A 17193-nucleotide genomic window follows, 5' to 3' on the forward strand; every position below is an offset into this window, starting at 1 on the left:
AGAGAGAGAAAGGACCAGAGAAAATATTTGAAGAGATTATAGTCGAAAACTTCCCTAACATGGGAAAGGAAATAGCCACCCAAGTCCAGGAAGCGCAGAGAGTCCCATACAGGATAAACCCAAGGAGAAACACGCCGAGACACATAGTAATCAAAGTGGCAAAAATTAAAGACAAAGAAAAGTTATTGAAAGCAGCAAGGGAAAAACGACAAATAACATACAAGGGAACTCCCATAAGGTTAACAGCTGATTTCTCAGCAGAAACTCTGCAAGCCAGAAGGGAGTGGCATGATATACTTAAAGTGATGAAAGGGAAGAACCTACAACCAAGATTACTCTACCCGGCAAGGATCTCATTTAGATTTGATGGAGAAATCAAAAGCTTTACAGACAAGCAAAAGCTAAGAGAATTCAGCACCACCAAACCAGCTCTACAACAAATGCTAAAGGAACTTCTCTAAGTGGGAAACACAAGAGAAGAAAAGGACCTACAAAAACAAACACAAAACAATTAAGAAAATGGTCATAGGAACATACATATCGATAATTACCTTAAACGTGAATGGATTAAATGCCCCAACCAAAAGACATAGACTGGCTGAATGGATACAAAAACAAGACCCATATATATGCTGTCTACAAGAGACCCACTTTAGACCTAGGGACACATACAGACTGAAAGTGATGGGATGGAAAAAGATATTCCATGCAAATGGAAATCAAAAGAAAGCTGGAGTAGCTATACTCATATCAGATAAAACAGACTTTAAATTAAAGAATGTTACAAGAGACAAGGAAGGACACTACATAATGATCCAGGGATCAATCCAAGAAGAAGATATAACAATTATAAATATATATGCACCCAACATAGGAGCACCTCAATACATAAGGCAACTGCTAACAGCTATAAAAGAGGAAATCGACAGTAACACAATAATAGTGGGGGACTTTAACACCTCACTTACACCAATGGACAGATCATCCAAAATGAAAATAAATAAGGAAACAGAAGCTTTAAATGACACAATAGACCAGATAGATTTAATTGATATATATCGGACATTCCATCCAAAAACAGCAGATTACACGTTCTTCTCAAGTGCGCACGGAGCATTCTCCAAGATAGATCACATCTTGGGTCACAAATCAAGCCTCAGTAAATTTAAGAAAATTGAAATCATATCAAGCATCTTTTCTGACCACAACGCTATGAGATTAGAAATGAATTACAGGGAAAAAAACGTAAAAAGGACAAACACATGGAGGCTAAACAATACGTTACTAAATAACCAAGAGATCACTGAAGAAATCAAAGAGGAAATCAAAAAATACCTAGAGACAAATGACAATGAAAACACGACGACCCAAAACTTATGGGATGCAGCAAAAGCAGTTCTAAGAGGGAAGTTTATAGCTATACAAGCCTACCTAAAGAAACAAGAAAAAGCTCAAGTAAACAATCTAACCTTACACTTAAAGAAACTAGAGAAAGAAGAACAAACAAAACCCAAAGTTAGCAGAAGGAAAGAAATCATAAAGATCAGAGCAGAAATAAATGAAATAGAAACAAAGAAAACAATAGCAAAGATCAATAAAACTAAAAGTTGGTTCTTTGAGAAGATAAACAAAATTGATAAACCATTAGCCAGACTCATCAAGAAAAAGAGGGAGAGGACTCAAATCAATAAAATCAGAAATGAAAAAGGAGAAGTTACAACAGACACCGCAGAAATACAAAGCATCCTAAGAGACTACTACAAGCAACTTTATGCCAATAAAATGGACAACCTGGAAGAAATGGACAAATTCTTAGAAAGGTATAACCTTCCAAGACTGAACCAGGAAGAAATAGAAAATATGAACAGACCAATCACAAGTAATGAAATTGAAACTGTGATTAAAAATCTTCCAACAAACAAAAGTCCAGGACCAGATGGCTTCATAGGTGAATTCTATCAAACATTTAGAGAAGAGCTAACACCCATCCTTCTCAAACTCTTCCAAAAAATTGCAGAGGAAGGAACACTCCCAAACTCATTCTATGAGGCCACCATCACCCTGATACCAAAACCAGACAAAGACACTACAAAAAAAGAAAATTACAGACCAATATCACTGATGAATATAGATGCAAAAATCCTCAACAAAATACTAGCAAACAGAATCCAACAACACATTAAAAGGATCATACACCACGATCAAGTGGGATTTATCCCAGGGATGCAAGGATTCTTCAATATACGCAAATCAATCAATGTGATACACCATATTAACAAATTGAAGAATAAAAACCATATGATCATCTCAATAGATGCAGAAAAAGCTTTTGACAAAATTCAACACCCATTTCTGATAAAAACTCTCCAGAAAGTGGGCATAGAGGGAACCTACCTCAACATAATAAAGGCCATATATGACAAACCCACAGCAAACATCATTCTCAATGGTGAAAAACTGAAAGCATTTCCTCTAAGATCAGGAACGAGACAAGGATGTCCACTCTCACCACTATTATTCAACATAGTTTTGGAAGTCCTAGCCACGGCAATCAGAGAAGAAAAAGAAATAAAAGGAATACAAATTGGAAAAGAAGAAGTAAAACTGTCACTGTTTGCGGATGACATGATACTATACATAGAGAATCCTAAAACTGCCACCAGAAAACTGCTAGAGCTAATTAATGAATATGGTAAAGTTGCAGGATACAAAATTAATGCACAGAAATCTCTTGCATTCCTATACACTAATGATGAAAAATCTGAAAGAGAAATTATGGAAACACTCCCATTTACCATTGCAACAAAAAGAATAAAATACCTAGGAATAAACCTACCTAGGGAGACAAAAGACCTGTATGCAGAAAACTATAAGACACTGATGAAAGAAATTAAAGATGATACCAACAGATGGAGAGATATACCATGTTCTTGGATTGGAAGAATCAACATTGTGAAAATGAGTATACTACCCAAAGCAATCTACAGATTCAATGCAATCCCTATCAAATTACCAATGGCATTTTTTACGGAGCTAGAACAAATCATCTTAAAATTTGTATGGAGACACAAAAGACCCCGAATAGGCAAAGCAGTCTTGAGGCAAAAAAATGGAGCTGGAGGAATCAGACTCCCTGACTTCAGACTATACTACAAAGCTACAGTAATCAAGACAATATGGTACTGGCACAAAAACAGAAACATAGATCAATGGAACAAGATAGAAAGCCCAGAGATTAACCCACGCACCTATGGTCAACTAATCTATGACAAAGGAGGCAAAGATATACAATGGAGAAAAGACAGTCTCTTCAATAAGTGGTGCTGGGAAAACTGGACAGCTACATGTAAAAGAATGAAATTAGAATACTCCCTAACACCATACACAAAAATAAACTCAAAATGGATTAGAGACCTAAATATAAGAGTGGACACTATAAAACTCTTAGAGGAAAACATAGGAAGAACACTCTTTGACATAAATCACAGCAAGATCTTTTTTGATCCACCTCCTAGAGTAATGGAAATAAAAACAAAAATAAACAAATGGGACCTAATGAAACTTCAAAGCTTTTGCACAGCAAAGGAAACCATAAACAAGACGAAAAGACAACCCTCAGAATGGGAGAAAATATTTGCAAATGAATCAACGGACAAAGGATTAATCTCCAAAATATATAAACAGCTCATTCAGCTCAATATCAAAGAAACAAACACCCCAATCCAAAAATGGGCAGAAGACCTAAATAGACATTTCTCCAAAGAAGACATACAGATGGCCACGAAGCACATGAAAAGATGCTCAACATCACTAATTATTAGAGAAATGCAAATCAAAACTACAATGAGGTATCACCTCACTCCTGTTAGAATGGGCATCATCAGAAAATCTACAAACAACAAATGCTGGAGAGGGTGTGGAGAAAAGGGAACCCTCTTGCACTGTTGGTGGGAATGTAAATTGATACAGCCACTATGGAGAACAATATGGAGGTTCCTTAAAAAACTAAAAATAGAATTACCATATGACCCAGCAATCCCACTACTGGGCATATACCCAGAGAAAACCGTAATTCAAAAAGACACATGCACCCGAATGTTCATTGCAGCACTATTTACAATAGCCAGGTCATGGAAGCAACCTAAATGCCCATCAACAGACGAATGGATAAAGAAGATGTGGTACATATATACAATGGAATATTACTCAGCCATAAAAAGGAACGAAATTGAGTCATTTGTTGAGACGTGGATGGATCTAGAGACTGTCATACAGAGTGAAGTAAGTCAGAAAGAGAAAAACAAATATCGTATATTAATGCATGTATGCGGAACCTAGAAAAATGGTACAGATGAGCCAGTTTGCAGGGCAGAAGTTGAGACACAGATGTAGAGAATGGACATATGGACACCAAGGGGGGAAAACTGCGGTGGGGTGGGGATGGTGGTGTGCTGAATTGGGCGATTGGGATTGACATGTATACACTGATGTGTATAAAACTGATGCCTAATAAGAACCTGCAGTATAAAAAAACAAACAAAACAACTAATACTAAACTTTCATTGGGTTATTTGTATGGAAACATGTTAATATAAATGTTTCAGACATTAAAAAAAAAAAAAAAAAAAAACAAAACCTCAACCAATTAAAGTCTCTGGAAATGGTCCTATGGACATACAGCAAATGAAGTAACTTTATTCAAGAAAATCTACTAAAACTCAGAATACCGAATTTCTGGCATTTGAACCACAACCCATTTCCTCTGAATCTAGTGAGAGGAAACTCCACTCCAAGTGGGTGTGACCAAGAACACAAGGCTCCCTTTTCCTCAGGCTCTCAGTTGAGGGCTACAGTGTATTCCTGGGAAGGGCAAGGCAAGGCAGGGCATCAGCATTTCTTAACCCATTCTCCAACCTGCTCTAGAGGCTAAGTTCATAGATAGCACCACGAAGAGGTATGGTCTTTCTTCTTCCACATAGCCCCCACTCATGTGATAGAGGCAGAAGGTTGGGCACTGTAAAAAAAATTTGTATTAAAGCATAGTTGATTTACAATATTATATTAGTTTCAGGTATATGGCATAGTGCTTCAGTATTTTTACAGACTATACTCCATTAAAGGTTATTACAAAATAATGACTATAATTTCCTGTGCTGTACAATATATCCTTGTTTCTTATCTATTTTATACATAGTATTGATAGTGTGTACCTCTTAATCCCATACCCCTATCATGCCCCTCCCCCCTTCCCTCTCCTCTGTGGTAACCACTAGTTTGTTTTCTATATCTGAGTCTGTTTCTGTTTTGCTATATACATTTGTTTGTTTTATTTTTTAGATTACACATATAAGTGATATTATACAGAATTTGTCTTTCTCTGACTTATTTCACTTAGCATAATAACGCTCCAAATCCATCCATGTTGTTGCAAATAGCAAAATTTTATTCTTTTTTTATGGCTCAGTAATATTCCTCTGTGTGTGTGTGTGTGTGTGTGTTTATACACACACACACACACACCACATCTTCTGTATCCATTCATCTGTTGATGGACCCTTAGTCTGCTTTCATATCTTGGCTATTGTAAATAGTGCTGCTATGAACATTGGGGTACATATATCTTTTAGAATATAGTGTGTTTTTATATATATTTGGATCTGATTTGCTAATATTTTGTTGAGAATTTTTGAATCTATATTAATCAAAGATACTGGCCTGTAATTTTCTTTCTTTGTATTATCTTTGTCTGATTTTGGTATCAGGATAATGGTGGTTTTGTAGAATGAATTTGGGAGTATTTCATCCTCTTCAAATTTTTTGCAATAGTTTTAGAAGAATAGGTGTTAGCTCTCCTTTATATGTTTGGTAGAATTCTCCTGTGAAGCTGTTTGGTCCTGGACTTTTGTTTGCTGGGAGTTTTTAAAAAAATTATTATTACAAATTCAATTTTTCTGTTAGTAATTGGTCTGTTCAGATTGTCTGTTTCTTCTTGATTCAGTCTTGGCAGGTTGTATGTTTCTAGAAATTTGTCCATTTCTTATAGGTTGTCCAGTTTGTTTGTACATAACTTTTTGTAGCATTCTCTAATGATTTTTTTTTGTATGTCTGTGGTAGTAGTTTTTATTTCTACTCTTTTTATTTCTTACTTTGTTTTTTGGGTCCTCTCTCTTTTCTCCTTGGTAAGCCTGGCTAAATATTTATCAATTTTATTTTCAAAAATGCAGCTCTTAGTTTCATTGATATTTTCTATTGTTATTTTTGCCTCTGTTTATTTCTTCTCTGATCTTTATTTTTTCCTTCCTTCTGCTGGGGCTTTGTTCTTCTTTTTTGAATTCCTTTAGATGGTAGATTAGGTTGTTTATGTGAGATTATTCTTGTTTTTTGAGAAAGACCTGTACTGCTATAAACTTCCCTCTTATCACTGCTTTTGCTGTATCCCATCAATTTTTGAAAATTGTGTTTCCATTTTCATTTGTGTCAAGTTTTTTTTGGATTTCCTCTTTGATTTTTTTCATTGACACATTGGTTCCTTAGTATCATGTTTGGTCTCCATATGTTTGTTCTTTTTCCATTTTTATTTCTGTAATTGATTTCTAGTTTCATACCCTTGTGGATGGAAAAAATGCTTAATATAATTTCTGTCTTCTTAAATTTGTTGAGACTTGTTTTGTGGCCTAGCATGTGATCTGTCCTAGAGAATATTTCATGTGCACTTGAAAAGAATGTGTATTCTGCTGTTTTTAGATGGAATGTCCTGTAGATATCCATTAAGTCCAACTGGTCTATTGTGTCATTTAAAGCTTCTGTTTCCTTATTGATTTTCTGTCTGGATGTTTTGTCCATTGATGTAAGTGGAGTGCTAAAGTCCTTTACTATTATTGTATTATTTTCAATTTCTCCCTTCATGTCTGTTAATATTTGTTTTATATATTTAGGTGTTCTTATATTGTGTGTATTTGTTAATGAGTATAATATCCTCCTCTTGTATTGATCCCTTTATTATTAAATAATGCCCTTCTTTTCTTTTGATATAACCTTTGTTTCAAAGTCTACTTTGTCTGATATGAGTATTGCTATGCTCACTTTCTTGTCATTTCCTTTTGGATGAAATGTCTTTTTCCATCCCCTCACTTTGTCTCTGTGTCTCTTTAGCTCTGAAATGAGTCTCTTGTAAGCAGCATATAGATGGGTCTTGTATTTTATCCAATCAGCCAACCTATGTCTTTTGATTGGTGCATTTAGTCCATTGATGTTTAAAGTAATTACTGATAGGTATGTACTTACTGCCATGTTATTACTTGTTTTCCAGTTGTTCTTGAAGTTCTTCTCTGTTCATTTCTGTTTCTTCCCTTGTGGTTTGATGATTTTCTTTGGTCGTATGCTTATGTTTTTCTTTTTAGTTTTTTTTTTTTTTGTATCTATTGTAGGTTTTTGATTTGTGGTTACCATAGTGTTCATATATGTTGACCTATATCTTTTTGTTTTAAATTGGTTGTCATGTAAGTTCAGACACATTCTAAAAGATTAACATTTTTTACCCTGCTCCCCACATTTTGTGTTTTTTATGTCATATTTTACACTTTCGTGTTTATTTCTTAACTGTTTGTTGTAGTTATAGTTGCTTTGACAATTTTTTTTGACTTTTTATCTTTCTACTAACTTATTTAAATGGTTGATCCTCTGTCCTTACTATATATTTGCCTCTTCCAGTGAGGTTTTTCCTTTCCTGTAGATTCTTTCTTCTTTTTCACTTCAAGAAGCTCCTTTAACATTTCTTTTAGGGTAGGTTTATTATTGATGAACTCTTTCAGTTTTTGCTTGTCTGAGAAGTGCCTTTATCTCTCCTTCAATTCTAAGTGAATATCTTGCTGGGTAGAGCATCCTAGGTTTCAGGTTTTTCCCTTTCAGCCCTTTAAATATATCATGCTACTCTCTTCTGGCCTGCAAAGTTTCTGCAGAAAAGATAGCTTTAGGGGGTTCCCTTTTATATGACTTTTTCTCTTGTTGCCTTTAGAATTCTCTTTATTTTTTAATGTTTGCTATTTTAATTAAATGCCTTGGGTTCATCTTGTTTGGGACCATCTGTGCTTCCTGTAGCCGGATATCTGTTTCCTTCTTCAGGTTTGGAGAGTTTTCAGCCACAATTTCATAAAATACTTTTTTGATGCTCTTCTCTCTCTTCTCCTTCTGGGACCCTGGCTAATGTAAATGTTGATATGCTTAATGTTATTCCAGATATGTCTAAAAGAAAAACTCACTTTGGATTAGAACAAATCTCAAATACTGAAATCAAAAACCATTCTTGCAAGGACAGTTTAATTAAATTGAGATCCAACTGTATGTTATCTACAGGAGAAACACTTTAGCTTCAAAGATACAAACAGATTAAAAGTAAAAGAAAGGGAAAAAGATTTATCATGCAAACTGCAACCATAAGAAAAGTGCCCTGGCTACCTTAATATCAGACAAAATAGGCTTTAGTGTTAAAAATGTTCTAAAGTTGTGGTGGCAGTTCTACACATCTTGAATATACTAAAAAACATTGTACAGTTTATAAATGTATGGATTGTATTTTTACTAGTCGTATATGATCCCTCTAAATGCATTAGGATTATATTGAAAATATTCACCCAAAGCAAAATAATTTAAATACCAACATGAGGCTAAAAAGATGGCAACTGTCATCCACAGTCTAAAATTTTTATATTCATCAAAACAACGCTATTATTTTACTCTTCTTTCGTCAGATGAAGAAACTAAGTGATTTTCCTGAGATCAGTTGATAATGAGAGACTTAGGACTAGCATCTTAGAATTTGGACTTGGTTTATTTATATACTTAATTTTGACTTGACTGTCTACTATATTTAAAAATCTCTACTTGGAATTGAGGATTCAGTGGAAAATAAAAACAGAAATGGATCCTGTCTTCTTGGGTGTTACAGTCCAGTGGGAATAAGGACAGTATTCTAATAACCACAACTGTGGTGAGTGTTATAAAGAATGGACTGGCAGTGCTGTGATAGAGTGAAAGTAATTTGACAGCAGAGGGAAGTCATAGAAGGCTTTCTTGTGACAATGGCAAGTGAGCTGAGTTCTGATGGAAGACCAAGCACAGGTAGGGAGGGGTGGAGAGAGTATCTCATGGAGTAGAATAGCAGCAGCTCTGTGGTTGAAGAGAGCAGAGTACACTTGACAAATAAAAAAGAGGCTTGTTTTGCTGACCCATTGAGCTACCCAATAACTCAGAATGTAAGATTGTTTTTAAAATGCAAAATTTGGTTTCCTTGGATATGACTTTGTTATTATAATTTGTTATTTCTTTGTAAGTATTGCTTTTGGGTTTAAAGCGTTTGAAATAAATAATACTTGAATGATATCATATCTTCTTTGAAATCCCACAGATTTAGTGTGGAATAGTTTTTATGAAAATCTTAGAAAATCTTAGACAATATTTCCATTTGTTATGGGAGATTACTATATTATATAAAAAGCATCAATACAAAATCAGATATCCAAATTGTGAGAAAATTCTAGACTTAGGCATTTTTATACTGCAAAATGGAGCAGCCCAAATTTTCATTCAATCTTTGATGTTCTTACCAGCATCTTATTTTAATATACTGTATCTTTAGCCAGCAAATGTAGAGCAGCTAAAATACAACATTAAAGACTCAGTGGTGCATATCTGATTGAATAACCAATAAACAAAATACAGTGTTTCATTTTCCCTGAAACTGCAGGCCTTATTTTTGCAAAGACAGATCATGAAGGCAAAAAATATGTCTATCCTGAGAATTTGATTGTTTAATTTCTTTTTCCTGAATTTCTCTACTATCCTGTATGTTTCTGTCATTTTCTCTACCAAAAGTAGGGTGAGTCTAATGAACAAATTGTGAAAGGACCTCTTCTGCATATTCTATCAATATGGAACTGATTTGAAATGAGGGAAAATATAGAAAGTTTGTAAATGGATTACCTTTTGTAGTCCATAAGCAGAAGAAACTAGACCTTTGTCTTTTGACATCTAACATGTAGACCAAGGTAGAAATATCTATGGCAGCATTGATCTATAGACCTATTTGTTGAGTCCACGACATGATTTAGAATTTTTAAAATTAGTTTATCAACATTTGAAACTTAGGTGTTACTTATATAAAAGGTTTGTCTTCTCATAAAAATATCAGACAATTTGGTAGCACTGGGTCCACAATAATTAATTGAAATGGCAATTGTGCCTTTTAAAAAGCAGTGAACTCTCTAGTTTGTCACCATCTCCATCTGGCCTTCTTCATTTATTTACATTACTTGCTAAGCACCTTTAGGCATTTGATTATTTTAGCACCTGTATTACTGTTCTTTGTGTGCAAGAAAGTAGAACTGAACATGTTAAGAACTCTTAAGAGGATGATATTTTTACTCAACTTGCAAGCTAGCAAGTTAGGCTTGCTGCAGTTTTACGAATGCTGGCAGAAGACACGAGACTCTTGGGTCAAAGACAAAGGACTTTATTAATAGCAGTAGCTACAGTATCAGCATTTTCTTTTACCAATTCTGTGAACCCAAATTCCTACAGGGTGATTTGTGTATGATATTGAATAAAATCTGACCTACATACAGATTCTGTTTTCATGCATTCCAGATCAGGAACAAATCTTTATGGCTGAGAGAAATTTTAGAATTTTGAGTGGTTAGAATGTTGAGGACTAATTGAATGTAGATTTGTTATTAGATTAGTATTTTATTAGGTATATGTATCTATGTGAAATTTATATTTTTATCAAATTAAGGTGAATTTAAATTTTAAATTTTGAGATAATTTTAGATTAATGGAAGAATTACAAAAGTAATAGAGTTTCTGAAACTTTTCACCCAGTTTCCCCTTATGTTAACATCTTATATAATCACAAGACTCTATCAAAGATAAGAAATTAACCATGGTACGATATTATTAGATAAACTACAAAATTTATTCAGATTTCACCAGATATGTCATTTATTTCTGTTTTTCTGGTTCAGGATCCAACCCAGCATCTCATATTGCAAATAATTATCATGTTTCCCTAGTCTCCTACAATGTATAAGTTTCTCAGTCTTACTTTGTATTTTATGGTCTTGACCCTTGTGAAGAGGATTGGTCACTATATTCTAGAACATCTTTTCTTTTTTTCCTCCCCCCCCTCCCTCCCTCCCTCCCTTTCTTCCTTCCTTTCTTCCTTCTCTCTTTCTGCTTTTGGTATCAGGGTGATGATGGCCTTGTAGAATAAATTTGGACTTATTTGGTTTTTTCCTCTGCAGTTTTTTGGAATAGTTTGAGAAAAAGTATTTAAATAAGTCATCACATAAATATAAATGAGAGGAAGAAACCCCTTGTGATCCAATGACAGATGCTGAAAATGCATTTAATAATCTTTAAGTTAACTAAATTGATTTAATTCCTAATTAAAACTCTTATTAACCCGGAAATAAACTCTTGATGAAACCCTAGATTCTCAACATTACATATTTTACTCAGTAGTTACTTGCAGATGAATTAATGTTAGTTACAAGTTATTAAATATAAAAATTTAAATCACAAAAGTACCAGAAATATGTAGTGAGATATTTGTATAATTTGGGAAACATGATGTCAAAAGTAATAACAAAAAAGTTTAAATGATTTTGACTATATGATAATTTAATTCTTTACCACCAAATATAAATAAACAAAATACAGGTATTATTAAAGTAAGTTAACCACTACACTGAAAAAAAATGCTTGCAACATATATGGTAAGAATATCCATTAATATAAAATGATTTCTTACAAACTAATGAACAAAAGATGAATTCAACAGCTGACTAGTAGAAATTCGTGAAAACACGTTTAACAGGAATGTAAAAGTGTCCAAATAAGTATGGAAATATGTTCAAATTAATAGAATTAATCTTCAAATTAGAGCCACATTTTTGTCCATCAGGGTATATAAGAAAACATTAATTTCAATGTATAGATTTAGTTACAGTGTAGGGAAGCCACTTTTACGCACTGAAGTGGGAATGAGTTTGGTCTGACATTGAGTATATTTTGACAACTATCAAAACCTCTGAAACAACCTAACAAGTTCATTTCTAATTTTCCCCCCAAGCAAACAATTGTACAAGTTTACCAAATTATATAAACAAGTACCTTTATTATAATGTCTTATTTATAATAACAAAAAGGGTGTGTGTATTGCTCTGTGAAACCACTTAAATACATATAGTATGAAGAATAGTAAAATAAACTATGTAAAATACCAGGTAACCATTAAACTATTTATTGATAGAAAGATACACAAGAAGTTAAGTGAAAATATCAGCTATATCACTATATGCATATGTATGTGTATGTGTGTGTGTGTATATATATATATACATGTAAACTCTTCTCTAAATTTAAACATCAAAACGTTAGCAGTAGTTTTCTCTGATGGTAGCATTATGAAAACTTTTCCATTTATTTTGTTGTTTTAAAGTTATTTAAAACAACAGTTTATTTTTTAAAGTTAATTTTCTTAATTTTTAGTGGTATGGTTGATTTACAATGTTGTGTTAGTTTCAGGTGTGCAGTAAAGTGAATCAGTTATACATATGCAAATATCCACTCTTTTTTTTTTAAGATTCTTTTCCCATGTAGGAAATTACGGAGTATTGAATAGAGTTCCCTGTGCTATACAGCAGGTTATTATTAGTTATCTATTTATATATAGTAGTGTGTATATGTCAGTCCCAGTCTCCCAATTTATCCCTCCCTCCCCCCAATCCCCTCATAATCGTGTTTGTTTTCTACATCCATCACTCTACTTCTGTTTTGTAAATAAGTTCATTTGTATTCCCTCTTTTTTTAGATTCCACATATAAATGATATCATGTGATATTTGTCTTTCTGTGTCTAACTTACTTCACTCAGGATGACAATCTCTAGGTCTATCCATGTTGCTGCAAATGGCATTATTATTTTTTTTTTTAAAGCTGAGTAATATTCCATTGTATATATGTACTACATCTTCTTTGTCTAGTTCTCTGTTGATGCACATTTAGATTGTTTCCATGACCTGGCTATTGTAAATAGTGCTGCAATGAACGTTGGGGTGCATGTATCTTTTTTTGAATTGTGGTTTTCTCTAGATATATGCCCAGGACTGGGATTTCTGGGTCATATGGTCGTTCTATTTTTAGTTTTTTAAGGAACCTCCATACTGTTCTCCATAGTGTCCATACCAGTTTACATTCCCACCAACAGTGTAGGAAGGTTCCCTTTTCTCCACAGCCTCTCCAGCATTTATTGTTTGTAGATTTTTGATGGTGGCCATTCTGACCAGTGTGAGGTGATACCTCACTGTAGTTTTAATTTGCATTTCTCTAATAATTAGTGATGTTGAGAATCTTTTCATGTGCCTTTTGGCCATCTGTATGTCTTCTTCGGAGAAATGTCTATTTAGATCTTTCCCCAATTTTTGATTGGGTTATTTGTTTTCTTTGTTTTTGTTTTTTGATATTAAACTGCATGAGTGTTTGTATATTCTAGAGATTAATCCCTTGTTGGTTGCTTCGTTTGCAAATATTTTCTCCCATTCTGAGGGTTGTCTTTTTGTTTTGTTTATGGTTTCCTTTGCTGTACAAAAGCTTTTAAGTTTAATTAGTTCCCATTTGTTTATTTTTGTTTTTATTTTCATTACTGTAGGAGGTGGATAAAAAAGCTCTTGCTGCGATTTATGTCAAAGAGTGTTCTGCCTATGTTTTCCTCTAAGAGTTTTATAGTGTCCACTCTTATATTTAGGTCTTTAATCCACTTTGAGTTTATTTTTGTGTGTGGTGTTAGGGAGTGTTCTAATTTCATTCTTTTCCATGTAGCTGTCCAGTTTTCCCAGCACCACTTACTGACAAGACTGTCTTTTCTCTGTTGTATATTCTTGCCTCCTTTGTCATAGATTAGGTGACCATAGGTGTGTGGGTTTATCTCTGGGCTTTCTATCCTGTACCCGTGGTCTATATTTCTATTTTTGTGCCAGTGCCATACTGTCTTGATTATTGTAGCTTTGTAGTATAGTCTGAAGTCAGGGAGCCTGATTCCTCCAGGTCCATTCTTCTTTCTCAAGATTGCTTTGGCTATTCAGGGTCTTTTGTGCTTCCATATAAATTGTAAAAATTTTTTTTCTAGTTCTGTGAAAAATGCTATTGGTAATTTGATAGGGATTACATTGATTCTGTAGATTGCTTTGGGTAGTATAGTCATTTTCACAATATTGATTCTTCCAATCCAAGAACATGGTATATCTCTCCATCTGTTTGTGTCATCTTTGATTTCTTTCATCAGTGTCTTATAGTTTTCTGGGTACAGGTGTTTTGCCTCCTTAGGTAGGTTTATTCCTAGGTATTTTATTCTTTTTGTTGAGATGGTAAATGGGATTGTTTCCTTAATTTCTCTTTCTGATCTTTTGTTGTTTATCTCCATTTTTAATATTTTTTACTATGGGCATAATTTTATTATACAATAAAATAACAATATTTAAAAATAATTTTAGTTTCTATCAACAGTTGACTAAGCCTTCTAGGCATGAGAATAATTTTTACACTATTATTATTTTTATTGTAATGGATATATTTACAGTTGATCTCATTATTTGCTGTAGTCATATTTTATAAAAAGTGTTTGCAAACACTGAATTAATGAATACTCAATCATTGCTCCTAGGAGAAATATGGGAGTAAGTTCCTGTGAGCTTCTGCTCGCAACATTTTCATCAAATAAGCAATACATATCATTGTTTTATGTATGTTTCTATATAAAAATACCTAATTTTTTAAACCATCTTTATTGGAGTATAATTGCTTTACAAAGGTTTGTTAGTTTCTGCTTTATAACAAAGTGAAACAGCTATACATATACATATATCCCCATATCTCCTCCCTCTTGCGTCTCCCTCCCACCCTCCCTATCCCACCCCTCTAGGTGCTCACAAAGTACCAAGCTGATCTCCCTGTGCTATGTGGCTGCTTCCCACTAGCTATCTATTTTACATTTGGTAGTATATATTAGTCCATGTCACTCTCTCACTTCGTCCCACCTTACCCTTCCCCCTCCCTGTGTCCTCAAGTCCATTCTCTACATCTGCATCTTTATTCCTGTCCTGTCCCTAATTTAATATATATTGTTATTTCATTAACATTGAACTCACTGGCTATAGAACTATAACTCATGTCTTTATGAAGCTTATTTAACACACTTATTTTCTCTGTAAGGCATATAACACCCTTCTTGTGCTTAGGAGCACCAGACGACACTTCAGCACATGCTTGGAAGGCATTTTAAGAAGCAATATCAGGGTGTTTTGAGCAATGCTGCAGCTGGGAGACCTGACGCTGACACCAAGACACTTGAATTAGCTTTAGCAGAAGAGAAATGGAGGAACCACAGAACATTAAGGATGAATTCAAGAAGACCCAAGACCATGGAGAACTTGCCTTCTCCCTACACTATTTTCCAAGGAGAGGTTGCTATGGTGACAGACTATGGAGACTTTATCAAAATCCCAGGCTGTTGGGAGCAAGGTCTGGTCCATGGAGCTCACATGTCATCCTGTCACATAGGTAAGCCCTCTGAGATAGTAGATGTTGGAGACAAAGTGTGGGTGAAGCTTAGTGGCTGAGAGATGAAAAATGATAGGATAAAAGTATTCTTCTCCATGAAGGTTGTCAACCAAGGGACTGGGAAGGACCTTGACCCCCAACAGTGTTATCACTGAGCAAGAAGAGAGGTGGCCTTCCAGGATTACACTGGGCAGAAGATCACCCTTGAGGCTGTCCTGAACACTACCTTCAAGAAGTGTGGCTGTAAAGGCCACTTTGCAAAGGATTATTTCATGCAACGAGGTGGGACCAAGTACTCTCTGATACCTGATGAGGAAAAGGAGAAGGAAGAGGCAAAGTTAGCAGAGTTTGAAAAGCCTGACCCCATGAGAAATTATTCTAGAAAAAGAAAGAAAAGAAAAAAAAGAAACATATAGACAGGAAGTCATCTGACTCTGACAGCTCAGACTCTGAGAATGATATAAGCAAGAGGGCAAGGCATGCGTCAAAAGACAGCAAGGCAGCAAAGAAGAAGAAAAAGAAGAAGAAGTACAATGAGGGAGAGTGGAAAGAGTAGAGGGGTTGGTCGAGAGAAGGAACCAGGAGCCTTGTGCCTTGAAGCCCTGGCTCCTGGAAAGACTCAGTCGTGAGAATATGGCCTCCCACCCCACTGACTTCTCTCCCATGGGAGATGGCTTCCCTTCGTGACGCAGACAGGTTTGGGAGATAGATATCAAAAGCATCTGCCTGAACGAGTTGTTTTCTTATCACTCCTGGTCCCTTTGCAAGTGACCCCTGCAGCTCACCCATTTATTCATCCAACTTCCTTCATTCAGCAGGAGTCCTATTACCCTCTCTAGCTGCCACTGCCAGAGCCAGATTCCTGTACAGGAGTCCAGGCTAGAGCCACAGGTACTGCTTTGGAGGTGAGTCTGGCTGTAGTTGCAGAACAGAGTGATTAGCCCTTCCCTGTTGGCCTGCCCTGGGCTGATTGGTGGGTGATCTCTGCTGCATCCAACACAGGGACAGAGGGAGACTGGCAGTAGGAGGGAGAACATGGGAAGAAGTGGTGCTCACTTTTTCCATTCCCCTTAACATGATTCTACTATGTTAGAAGTGACAGCCAGAAAACCATTGATTGTAGTGACTGAGCTTGTGTGTGACGTTCCTCCAGACCACTGAACCAGACAGCTCAAGCCAAGATCATTGCTTTATTTTCTTTTTACTACAGTGTTAGTCAGTTGGTTCCATTTTAGGTCTCTGCTTAAATTCCTGGCACACAAAACAAAAAAAAAGTAATATCACCAACAAAAAGGACAAAAATGCAAAAAAGTTGTACTAAATAGACAATGAAAGAGATATTTGTTTACATTGCACCTAAAACGAGAAGGCAGAGTATTGTCTTGTTGACCTCAGCTGAGAATGTGATGTAGGATGCCTCAAATTTTTCACAGCTCTGTGTATGTCCACAAAGTACTACAAAAGCATCACAGGTATTGGTGTTGGGGTTTATAAGTACATTTTAGTGAGTAGGTGAATGTGCAGATATGGAATCCCCAAATAATGAGAATAAGCTATACTATGAAAATTCCATGATACATCC

General features: G+C 35.0%; 1 pseudogene; it reads left to right on the forward strand.

The window, feature by feature from the left end:
• The first annotated feature begins 15377 nt into the window (after window positions 1–15377).
• On the forward strand, window positions 15378–16167 carry LOC132363590 (zinc finger CCHC domain-containing protein 17-like; annotated as a pseudogene).
• Window positions 16168–17193: the final 1026 nt, after the last annotated feature.

The sequence above is a fragment of the Balaenoptera ricei genome, chromosome 3, assembly GCF_028023285.1.
Source record: "Balaenoptera ricei isolate mBalRic1 chromosome 3, mBalRic1.hap2, whole genome shotgun sequence".
Lineage (NCBI taxonomy): Eukaryota > Metazoa > Chordata > Mammalia > Artiodactyla > Balaenopteridae > Balaenoptera > Balaenoptera ricei.